The sequence below is a fragment of the Microtus ochrogaster genome, linkage group LG4 (genome assembly GCF_000317375.1).
Source record: "Microtus ochrogaster isolate Prairie Vole_2 linkage group LG4, MicOch1.0, whole genome shotgun sequence".
NCBI classification, from domain to species: domain Eukaryota; kingdom Metazoa; phylum Chordata; class Mammalia; order Rodentia; family Cricetidae; genus Microtus; species Microtus ochrogaster.
In genome coordinates, this window is record NC_022030.1 from 31,975,834 (window position 1) to 31,987,998 (window position 12,165).

The window sequence follows — 12,165 nt, forward strand, 5'->3', positions numbered from 1 at the left end:
TCTCTCTCTCTCTCTCTCTCTCTCTCTCTCTCTCTCTCTGTCTCTCTCTCTCTCATTAGTTACCATTTTTTTAGAATGTAGAATATTTCCTTTGTCCTACCAGGCCTCAAGCCCTGCCTCTCTCATCATGGGATCATAGCTACAAGGGTCCTAGCAGAAACTAATAAAGTCTAAAAGAGATATTTATGGCTCTCTGTGGGACCCACAGAAGTGGGTCCACTCCACCTTGACTGAAGGTCAGAGAATTTAAGCCTGTCTTCCTCTTTCAAGGTTATCAGCAAAAGGTCTGACATAAGGTGTGGCTACAAACAAGACATTTTGAACTAGAGTGTGGTAACTTGGTGATTTGGGTATTTAGATGGCTCACACAGGTGGATGGGTATCACCCTAACCTAAGGTCAGAGAATTCAATCCTTTTCCTGCTCCTTCAAGGTTATGACCAGAGGTTTGACACTGGGGCTGCTGCCTACAGGATGCTTAGTCTAAGGTATAATCGCTGCACATCCTGCATAAACAACAGAATGCTTAATTCAGGATATAGTAGTTTGATGTTTCAGGCATTGAAGCATGTAATTTTTCTGTTTGCTCTTTGTGTCATGTTAAAGCAGTCTGTTGCTTTCTTTCCCCCTTTGTGGTTTGGGGTACATAAACATGGAAAATAAACCTGGGCATATTCAGTATTCACTGGATAGCCCTCCTGGTTCTATCCTATGTCTCTGTATTTATTTCCTATCTTTTTTCCTCCTACCTAATTTTTCTAATTCACTTGCTCCTACCCTGGAACATGCGAACCCTGTCGAAGCTGGACCCTGACAGCCCTCCCTCCTGCTATCAGACTATTGAGACAATAGATGCCAAAGACTCAGAAATTTCCCAGGAATCTCATGCTTGGGAGGAGAGAATGGCAGCATGAAGCATGGTGTTAGCCAAAAGAGGATTTTGCCTATCAGAAAGAAACAGCATAAATTCTGACAACTGATTTGAAAACTTTGCAGGGCAGTTCAGTCGGAGATAATAATGGGTAAATAATTGATTGGACTACACTTTGACCAGATTTGTATAGCTAAACATCCCCCTTGTTTTCTGTTTAAATCAAACCGCATGTTCATTTCTAGAGGATAAACATAGGGGTCACTGCATTGCTTTGTTTGTTTCATTGTTTAGTGTGATATCACTGAATAAATCTAACGTCTCTTCTCTTTACTGGTATTTATTTAGCCTATTGTGCATGGGGAGTAGGGACTTCCTTCTTAGTGATGCCAGGACTCAGGCTTGTATATGAGAGACCATACTATAGACATATTGAAATAAAAAGCACACATCCCCTCTCTTAACCAGTGCTCATGAAGACAGGCAATCCACAACACACATGGGGAAGACCGTCCTGATGACATACAAAATAGTGGTTTAATATAATACTACAAAGCAATGCTTAATCACAAATGAACTGCACAGCCCCGTCCCCCAGCTGCCTCAGTTGGTGTTATGTCTACTTACAGAGAATATTAATCTCTCTTCTTCTCCACCCCTCCCCTCTGAAGAATTCAAGGCTCTGACTTCAACTCTTTCTCTTGCTCTCATGCTTCCCGCATGACCACATACAGACTCCTGTTTCTCTTTTGTAGACTCCAGCCAGTCGTTGTCTCCAGAGGATTAAATTTTAGGCGTTATTAACTCAGGTGGCGAGAGAAGAACTCATCATCAACCTCTGCGCCTGCCACAGCGATCTGAATTTCTTACTTACTCAGTTTAGATCAGTGGCAGGACCTAGCTGACCGGGGCTTCCCACCTTTGCATTTTAAGCTTATTAACAACCCACTATTTTATTTATTTATTTGACATCGTGTGTATGTGTGTGTGTGTACAAAACATTTAGGAGTTGGCTCTTTCCTATAGTCAGTGACTGTTCTTCTGGTTTTTTTGGCTGCCCAAACCCAAATAATCACACAGAAACTATATTAATTACAACACTGTTTGACCTATTAGCTTAGGCTTTTTATTAACAGACTCTTATATTTTAAATTAACCCATGTCTATTAATCTGTGTATTGCCACAAGGCTGTGGTTTACTGGAGGGGTTTTGGGTCTCTCTCCTTTGGTAGCTACATGGTGTCCCTCTGACTCTGCCTATTTTCTCAATATATGTATGTTCAAATATCCCACCTGGCTTTACTCTGCTAAGCCACTGGCTGAAACAGCTTTGTTCATCAACCAGTAAAGCAACACATACACAGAAGGACATACCACATCACTTTCCCTCCACCATGTAATTTCTGGAGACCAAGCTCAGGTCATCAGGCTTGGTGTAAAGTACCTTAACGTACTGGATCCATCTTTACAATCTATTCTGAATCCATCAACAGTCACTACATAAACAATGGACTTTATGAATCCCCATCAAATGTAACATCTAATGGCTATAATTTAAGGAAAATGATAATAGATAAACTAGGTTTTCAAGTTATTTTATTGAATATGCATTGGATTCTACTATGTCATAGTAGAACAAACGGAGTGACATATGTCTAAATGTATATTAAATTTTCTCTGTCTTATTCCGTGTATTTTTAAGTAACAATTTAAGAAAAACAGTTAGGAATGATAGGGCATTCAATTTACTATCTTTTGCTAAAGCAGATACAGCACTTTCCAGTGGCTTAACAGTTTGATGAAGCTTTTATAGTTACAGAACTAAAGAAGGTCATAAATCAAGACATATTAAAATATATTCGTGGGAACATCCAGTAGGTGGATTACTGGAAAGTGGAACTTCTGCTGTAGATTGCAAGGGAACCTTGGCAACATTAGCGTTTGGGGTGGAGGGCACTAGTGGTCTGTTAAATTGGTGCATTCCAAAGAGACTTACCTGATAGTCCCAAGGATGTTAGGTCAGAACAGGCATGAGCAATGAAGGTTTGGAAGAAGGTGCTAAAAGCAGCATAAGATAAATTGGCTCTGGATGGGTACATTCTAACTTCTTTTTTTTTGTTGTTGTTTTTCTTTTCTTTTTTTTAAATTTATTTATTCATTAAGGATTTCTGCCTCCTCCCCGCCACCGCCTCCCACTTCCCTCCCCCTCCCCCGATCAAGTCCCTCTCCCTCATCAGCTCGAAGAGCAATCAGGGTTCCCTGACCTGTGGGAAGTCCAAGGACCGCCCACCTCTAACTTCTTGAATATATGATAATTTATAAATATGAAAACTAAACACTTGGTGAGGGAAATTGGCAACAAAAGTGTTTGTTTTCTTGAATTCTTATTTTCCAGCTGCACCATACCCTGCTGACACCCAGAGCCAGTCTTGAGAGAAGCTATGAATCAAAACTGATGTTTTTCAAAATGCTTTATAATTTTATCAGAGCAGAAACTAACAAGATGAAATGGAAAATGAGAACTGTTTGCAAAACCATTGCCATGGGGAAGGGAGACCTGAAGGGAACCTAAACTCAGGTCTGATGAAACAAAAAGGTGTGACTGAATTCAGAAGGTCGGTTTAGATCTTAGAACATTTGTGTTGGCATGAGTTTAATAAAATTAAGAGCAACTTCACACAGTGTCAGGACAGAAGGTAACTTTCCATGTTGGAATGATAGATACTAAAGATTTGCCTCTGATTTCTAGTGAGGACTACAGACAGGCATGAACACTCCCATCCTAGTTTTGCAGTTAGATAGCACTGGGGGCTTTGAGAAGGGCGCCCCTTTTCAATCTGCATTGACTCTACCGTACAAAAGAGCAGAGTCAATGTGTCAGGGCAAGCTTTCTAAGGCCACAAGAGAAGAACAAATGACTAGGATCAGAAAGAACCCATTCTACCCTATAAGGGAAATATCAAGGCTCTTATGGTTCAGAGGCCCCCAAATTCTGGGACTTAATTGGATCGGTCTGGAAATTTTTCTGAGCATGTTTTATTCAGTATAGCGTATAGCGTGTAATCACTTGGCATTTGAGTCTCCATTCAGGGATTCGGTGATACAAGAACCCTTCTTAATTTTTAGTCTGACTTATTGTATTATATTTTTAATTAAATAGCCCATCTGTCAATGGATTTGTGGCTTTAATCAGGCAAACAAAGCAGAGCAATTAGTTACCAGTGGCTGAAAAATAAGCCACAGTGTTCTCAACAGACATTGATCCCGTTTTCACGCTTTTAAATTCTGATACACGCAGAATAGTCGCCATCAAAGACCTGCTGTGAACGGAGAAGACTGCGATAACAAGGCACAGGCACACTAAAGCTAATTACCTGCGGTAAATGGCTTGAATGTGAGCCAATAAGAGATGGGGGGGGGAGCATTTAAATCCCCTATAAAAGAAGACATGAAATGAGACAAAAGAAATGAGGGATGGAAATGTAATGCGTAGAAGAAAATCATCTGGGAGATTAAGAAAATTACATTGCTATTGTGTTTTATTCCAGTGCTATGAATGACCTTCACTGACAATGGTTTATGAATTAAGTCAGACTGGCACACAGGTTTGCTCTTTTTTGTTTCTCTGGTTTCGTACCTTATCTTTCTCCTTTTATGACTTGGATAATTAGCTGCATTGCAGATACACAATCCATATACATGAAACCTCAAAGAATGGTGATGGAATAGGCTGTGATTATCTAGCAGAAGATGGGACTTTTCCAGCGATATATTCTCATTGTCAGCCATGTCACAGCTAGATTTATGTATTAATAACTACTTGGTTGATGAATGTATGTGCTGTTTGATTGTTCTTTGCTGAGTGGATGTATCTATGTTGGTAGAAGGTCTTTTTTTTAATTAATCCATCTCCATGTATGTATAACTATGAATTATATGTTTCTTTGTTTTTTTTTTTTTGATAATCCATCACTGGACACAGGAGTTCATATGGGGAAATGAAAAGTAAATTGGAATTGCTTTGAATCTGTGTTCTGTTTTTCCTAGGAAAAAGTGATTGTCTTAGACTCATTCGCATTTTAATGAATAGTCAGTTAACTCTGGGGAGAAAAGAGGTAGAAAATGTCTTTTGATTCGTGAAGTAATAAAGAGAATATGCACAAATTAGATGACCTAGCTGCAATCCTGAACAGCAAAACATCTATGTAGAGGTTAGGTTCTGGCCAGGGAGCTGTCAATGCTAGTGCTCAGTTCGCCTAGAAACACAGAAAAGGTTGATACTTCTGCTTATTAGCTAAATTTGTCAAATTAAGTATTTCTTCCCTCGAGTTTAATAGTTATTTTAAAAGGCAGTATACAAAGATTCCATTGATGTTAGATGCTTCCATATAGTTTTATCTGTCTTAAAGTTTATTGATGAGCCATTTGTACTTATACTTAGTTACCTATAGTTCGTTTATAGCTGGAAAAAGGCAGTATACATGAATTCAAAACAAAATAATTTTTTTATTATTAAATGACCACAGCTAATATTATTGGTTCGTGGTGGATCCTCTGTGGCTTTCCAAGCATTAGAATCATACTTGATGAACCCATTCTTTCCTCCTTTCCCAAGATGATTTTCAGAGCTAATTGCTATTATTTATTATTTCAATTTATTTATGAGACAGGGTTGCCAGAATTTTAACAGTGCTATCTAGTCAAGCTCAACCTTGACTGGGTCAGTTATTGAAAGGCCAATTCAACAAATAATAATAGTGAAAACAAGAACAAAGAGATTGTTTAATGTGGCCATGTTGGAAAGAGGAACAAAGACGTCCAATGAGGTTTCTCCCATCATCAAGTCTATATGTCCTGTTCTGACATGAAGTTTAGGTTTAAGTATTGGACCAGAGCTATCTATACCCCTTTCTCACTTTTTCTTAATAACTCCATCTTTGCTCTGCTCACTTTTCATCCACATTTCCTCATTCTTGGCATTAGACAACTAACTAGGAAGCCATCTGCTTGAGATGTCTTGGTGCTGGTTGATTGTCTTGCACTATAATTCCATATGGTAAGCTCATCAATAGCCAAGAAGGTTCCATTGATATCAAATATCAATGTCAATAGAATGAGATTCATGGGGGTTGTATGTATATGGAGTTTCCCTGTCCCAACTTTCTGTTCTTAAATAACTGGCAGCTGCTTCCCAAATAATTGATTGGGAGACTTAATACAAATTATAAATGCTCATCTAATAGCTCAGGTTTGTTACTAACTAGCTCTTACAACTTGACCCGTTTCTACTATTCTATGTGCTGCCTCAAGGATCATGGCTTTTTATCTCTATCCCATTTTGTGTATCTGATATTTAAATATTTAATATTTTCTTTCTCTTCTCCCTATCTAGAGAGATTTTTATGGTTGGAAGGAGACTCTGGTTCTCTGGTTTTAAGATCATTTTCCCAAACAGGTGCTTTTATGTTTACATTGAGGAAAAACAGTTCAAGGTTAAAACAATCAAAGAGAAAACATGTAAATAAAAGCAGATCATAAAAGAAAAATTATTGTAATGGTTGCTTTATAAAGAAACATAATTTATGTTTTCCTTGGCTTTATAACACTTGAAAATGTTAATTATAAGAGAATGGAGCTTGAGAAAAATGCATATATGTGGATAAGTACAGGGTAAATATTATAAGACAATAATTTCATTCATTCAAATAGGGATAAATTGATTAGATAATAGCTAGAACTCATAAAAAGATGTGATAAAAATTCATTAATTAGTGTTAGAAAATCAATTAGGAAACAGACAATGGGCATGAATGTGTGATTTCTGTAGGACAAATGGTTGCTGAGTATTAATGCAAGAAGACATATTGGTGGATTCTCTTGTCTTTCTTTCTACATATGGATATTTGTTTTAATATCCTTAGATATATTATTCAGATAAATGAACATTTATAAATCTCTTGATTCATAGGGGAAAACTGTTTATTTTATGATAAAAGCCTTGACTTACAATTTTTTTCTAGTAGAATATGTCAAATGTTCTTTCAGATTTTATGAACTTGATGTTTCCTACTTTGTGTTTCTTTCATTTTACTTCTCCCAGGAACTCATGAAAAAGATGCCCAGAAATTTATGGATCACAAATTGAAACACATAGTTTAAACGCTTAGGCCAAAGTGTCAATTTGTGGGATTTATGACTTTCTGAATTTGAAACAGATACTAACACCGGGTCTGTGCTCTGCATGGTGCTAAAATAATCAGCTCTGAAGGGATAGATTCAGTCAGGCAGATTCTGGAGTTATTGCCAAGCTCCCCTTTTCTTCTTTCTGTCTTGTATATTCAGATTCAGTGCCTTCTAGCACTGATGCAAAAAGTTTGAAATTAAATTGACCATGATCAGTTGTGTGTCACAGTTCAACTTCGGCACACTCACATGCACACCACTCCCATATCCATTTAGTTTCTCACAGACTTCTGAGATTGAAAACTTTTATTAAACACAGTGATAGAAGTGGGTAGGATCTCTATAGTTCAATTTTTATTCTCAGAAGAGCAAACCTAAGTTTCAATGAAATGTCATAGAAAGGTTCAGAAGTTATCATCAGCAACAACAGCAAAAAGACAGGCTCCTTTGCTTGGTAACGTGAGCTAGATTTTTGGCTCAGTGAATGACATAAGGGTTATTTGCTTAACTTGACTATGGTAATCGAAAACCAGTAGATAAGTTTCAGTAAAGCACTCTGAAGAAAATAATATAATCATTCTTTCTTCATTGCTACACAACTTTAAGCTAAAAAGTTTAAGAGTAAAATAAAACCAATCTGTTCAAATTATCAGTTGATTTGTCAACTGGATATTAGAAGCTTTGACATTAATAACAGGAAACAAGCAGAGATGATAAACCCCAAGAAACTTCTCTTCATCTCTCTGGTCACAGAGCTGCTGAGTGCAGCACCGAGTAGGGGGTACACATTCAATTCCAGCAGAGGTTCCTGCTGGTTTCTGCTATAATCTCAGTTTTTCTATGAGTTAGGAATATGTGTGTGCATGTATGTGCCCCAAAGTAGTATATATAGAGAAATAAATTTTTGTGTGTGTATGTATGTATGTATGTATGTATGTATATACATGCCCAAAAGCCATTTGGATGCGAGGACTAGATGATTGTGAGGGTATATATTAATGTGTACAATAACAAAGACAACCATCAAAAGAATACCTTGCTTTTTAGCATTTTAAGTTTTAATACACACTTATTCTTTTTACATGTGTATAGTAACAACATAAAATTTATTGTCTCTGAATCCACACACAAAGTATTGTCAGCTATTATTCCATTGCCATAGATGAGGTCTACAGAATTCATTCTCCTCTCAGAAATGATGCTTTTAATCCTGTCAGCATTTTCCCACTTCTCCCTTTCATCAGGACCTTGCAAACACCATTGCTCTTTTTGTTTCTGAGTTTGTTTAAAATTTCATACATCACAGAGGTCATGCGTTTGCCTTTCTCTGTTCAGCCTGTTGTTCAGTACAGTGTCCTATAGAATATTCCACATTGTCACATATGTCAGAATTTCCTTCCTTTTTAAAAACAAACAAGATGCTAGAATGTGCATGTGTGCATGCATCTATTTATATCATAATTGCTATATTCACTCGTGTGTTTATGGATATTAAGTTAATACCATATCTTGGTGATCATAATTGGTATTAGTAGGGATGAGGATGGAGTCATTGCTCCGTATTTTCATCTGTAGAAGACAGAGGAGTTCCTCATTAGAAACCTTCATGCATACAAACCTGGATTTTTGGTTTTGCTAGAGAAATAATTTCAGAATGAGCTAAGGTAAGCAGAGTTTAGGTTTGTGTCTTAAAATTTTCGTGTGTGTGTGTGTGTGTGTGTGTGTAAATAGACCCATAAGGATGTCAGAAGATTACTTGCAACAGTCCTTTTTTCCCATTCAACTATATTAATCTTGGGCATCAAAATCAAGTCATGAATTTGCAGGGCAAGTGCATTTAACCGCTGAGCAATTTGGCTAGCCTGTTGACGTCTATAAAAGGATCGCCTTTTACACAGATTTAAGTACAGGGGCTAATACAAGGAGGTCTTTAAGGAAAGAATAAGATATACAATGTGTGGGTATTCACTCCTTAAGGGAGAATTGTGTGTATTGATTTTACGACTGTTATATGTAAGATACTTGGATTTTTAAGTTGCATTGTTTGAAGAATATAATTTGTGATGTTTTAAAGATTAACCCTGCAGAGATGATTTAAAAGCTGAACTCTTTTTGATGGTATAGTAGAAAAAACAGAGAAATTCTGAATAAGAAATAAAGGAATAAAAAGAAAAAATAAAAGATTAAGCAAAGCTTAGAATTAAGTAAAGAATCAAGTGAAATATATAGGCTGGTGCAATCATTATCTTATATATGTTCCCTTTTAAAATTAAATAATGAGGTAATGTTTATAAGGAATGTTGTTGAGATTTAGAGATGAGACGGATAGTTAATATGGTAAAAAAAATCCTTTTGTTATTGATTTTTTGGATTTTGTTTTTGATACAGAGTTTCTCTGTGGAGCCTTGGTTATCCTGGCTGGAATTTGCTCTGTAGACCAGGCTGGCCTTGTACTCAGAGATTCACCCACCTCTGCCTCCTGCATGCTATCATTAAAGGCATGCACCACCACTGCCCAACTAATGCTGAGGCTTTTAAGTTCCCTTTGCAGAAGAAAAAACTGGATTCTAAAGTGATGTATTTATTTCCTACCTTCTAGTTCCTTAATCCTCTTTCAATTCTGCCTCAAATATCATCACTAGAGCCAAAGGATACAGATCTATCTATCTGTCAGATATCGGATCATATAGTGACTGGTGTTTTATTTTAAAATGATCTCCACACAATTTTCTACCACACTTGTAAGAAGTCACATTCCTACTGGGTTTGTGCATTGGTGTGATCGAAAAGTTTTCTTTCCTTGGTATCACTGTCAACATTTGGTATCATCTTTCCTTCTGGTAGTGACCTTTTTAAAAGATGTGAGATCATATCCCATTGTGGCTTTTATGGACACTCCCAGATGACCGGTAACTCTGATCACCTTTTCATAAACATCCTGGTCACTTATTTATACTCTTTAGGAAAGTCTGCATTTTCATAAACTTCTCAACAAATTTTAAATCAGGTTGTTGGTTCTTCTGTTACTGAGCTGTACATAAAACATGGGATTAATTATTAAAATGCACTTATTAATTTGTTTTAAATATTTGACTCTGCTGTTACATGGAACCATGGATCTATTTCTCTATTTTCCACAATACTTTGCTTCCAAAGATAGAGTCAGAATCTCTGTCTTCAGAATGAGGCTTTTCTTAACATAGCAACATTATGAGCTATCTCAGGGACTTTGCCAAATCTTTGCTGTGGTCATAGAATAATGAGGCTTCTGAAAAATTTAATGATATCATTGATCAAGATCTTCAGGACTGAGAATCAAAGAAAACATTTCTGGCTCAAAAGTCCTGCTGTATTTCCGAATTCTTTGATGTTTCACTATCTACGAGTCAGCTGGGAAAATGGAGTGTCATTGCTCTTCTTTGGCGGCATTTTAGAAGCTGACGCAGGACTTCTAGAGAAGTCTGTCTTTATAATTACACAGATTGGCTTTCTGGGTTCTTTCATACACTTCTGTGATCCAAAGACAGCACGAGGTATCATCAGGAGTTCTTAATTTAAATTCAGCACAAGACTACATATTGCAGGACTTTTATCGCTGTGATAAAACACCAGAGCTGAAAAAACTTAGAGAGACTGGCATCACTGTCAGTCACTGAGAGAAGTCAGAGCAGGAACCTGGAGGCAGGAACTGAAGCAGAATCCATGTAGGAAATTGTCTTACTGACTCTCTCCCCCATGGCTTACTTAGTAAGCTTTGCAATACATCTCAGGACCACCTGCATGGGGATGGAAGAAGCCAAGGTGGCCTGGGTTCTCCCACATCTATTATTAATAAATAAGATGACCCATAAGTTTTTCTTCAGTCCAAACTCTTGTGGGGGCATCTTTTCAATCCACCTTTTCCATTTTTCCTCTGACTCTAGGTTTTGTCAAGTTGGAACAAATCTAGCCAAAACACTACCCATGTCCATGATGGGAAAGCTTCTTCACACAAATCATGTTTTATTTATTTATTTTTTTTAAACTAGGTCTTCCTAGTAGTCCCAAGCTTTCATTTTATCACTTAAAATTTACAAGTGGAAAAACTTGCATTAAAAGAAAGGAAGCAGGTTTCTATATTTATAAGTAGAAACCTATTATTTAATAGGTTTTCCTTTTTGAGTATGATCACATTATGTGTTTAGTTTTCTCATTTATTTTGAGAAAGATGTAGGACTTACCTAACTTTACCTCTGAATTAATCTTTGGTCTAAAGTTAAGAAACTGCCTTGGGAAGGATTTTATTTTAGCTCTAGGGAGGATCCAGAACAGCAAGGCTAGGCGTTGGTCTTACACCTTTTCTTCATGATGTACATTTTTCTTGGACTGAAAAGAACCTTATGCTATATCACACAGATATTTATTTTTAGTGTGCATCTGAGAAAGCCAAGTTTTCCTATCTTCCTATAATTTATTTCATCTTTCTTTTAATATTCTTTTGAATATGTGGGATAAAACAGAGTTCCCATTCTCGCATATCTTCTTTAGTACGTTAATTAACAATTCAGTGATCTCATTCCAACCCAAAAGTTTAAGATATTTGGATGGGGACTCGGTAACTATTCTCTTAGCAAGAGTCAGTGTTTGAGGAGTGCTTTTCTTTATCATCAGCTCTTTGGCAAGATTTGGCTGCCAGAGATGTGAAGTGAGCCTTGTGTGACCTCAAGGTGCTATCAGGACAAAGCTGGAGCAATCAATGGTTGTGCTGTGGAATGACAAGTTCACCTACTACTGATTTCTATGGAGGAGCGGCAGATGTTTAGAGACTATGCCGACACTGACTATTCTGTACCTGGCTTCAGTTGCTTGTCACCTACTGTCCAGTTCCTACTCATAGCCTCTTTACAGTATAAAGTTTACACCCCAGTCACTTTGACTTCTTATAGTCCACAGTATTGTACTTCCAGGCATGTGAGAATGCTGTTGACTCCCTTTCAATTGGGGAAGAGAAAAAAAAGGTCACCAGGAAGACAAAACAGGGATTTCCAGAGTAGGCTCAAAAAAGAAGATAATGGAAGACAGAAGGTAGCTTGCAAAATAATAGAATTTTTTTGAGAATTTAAACTAATTTTT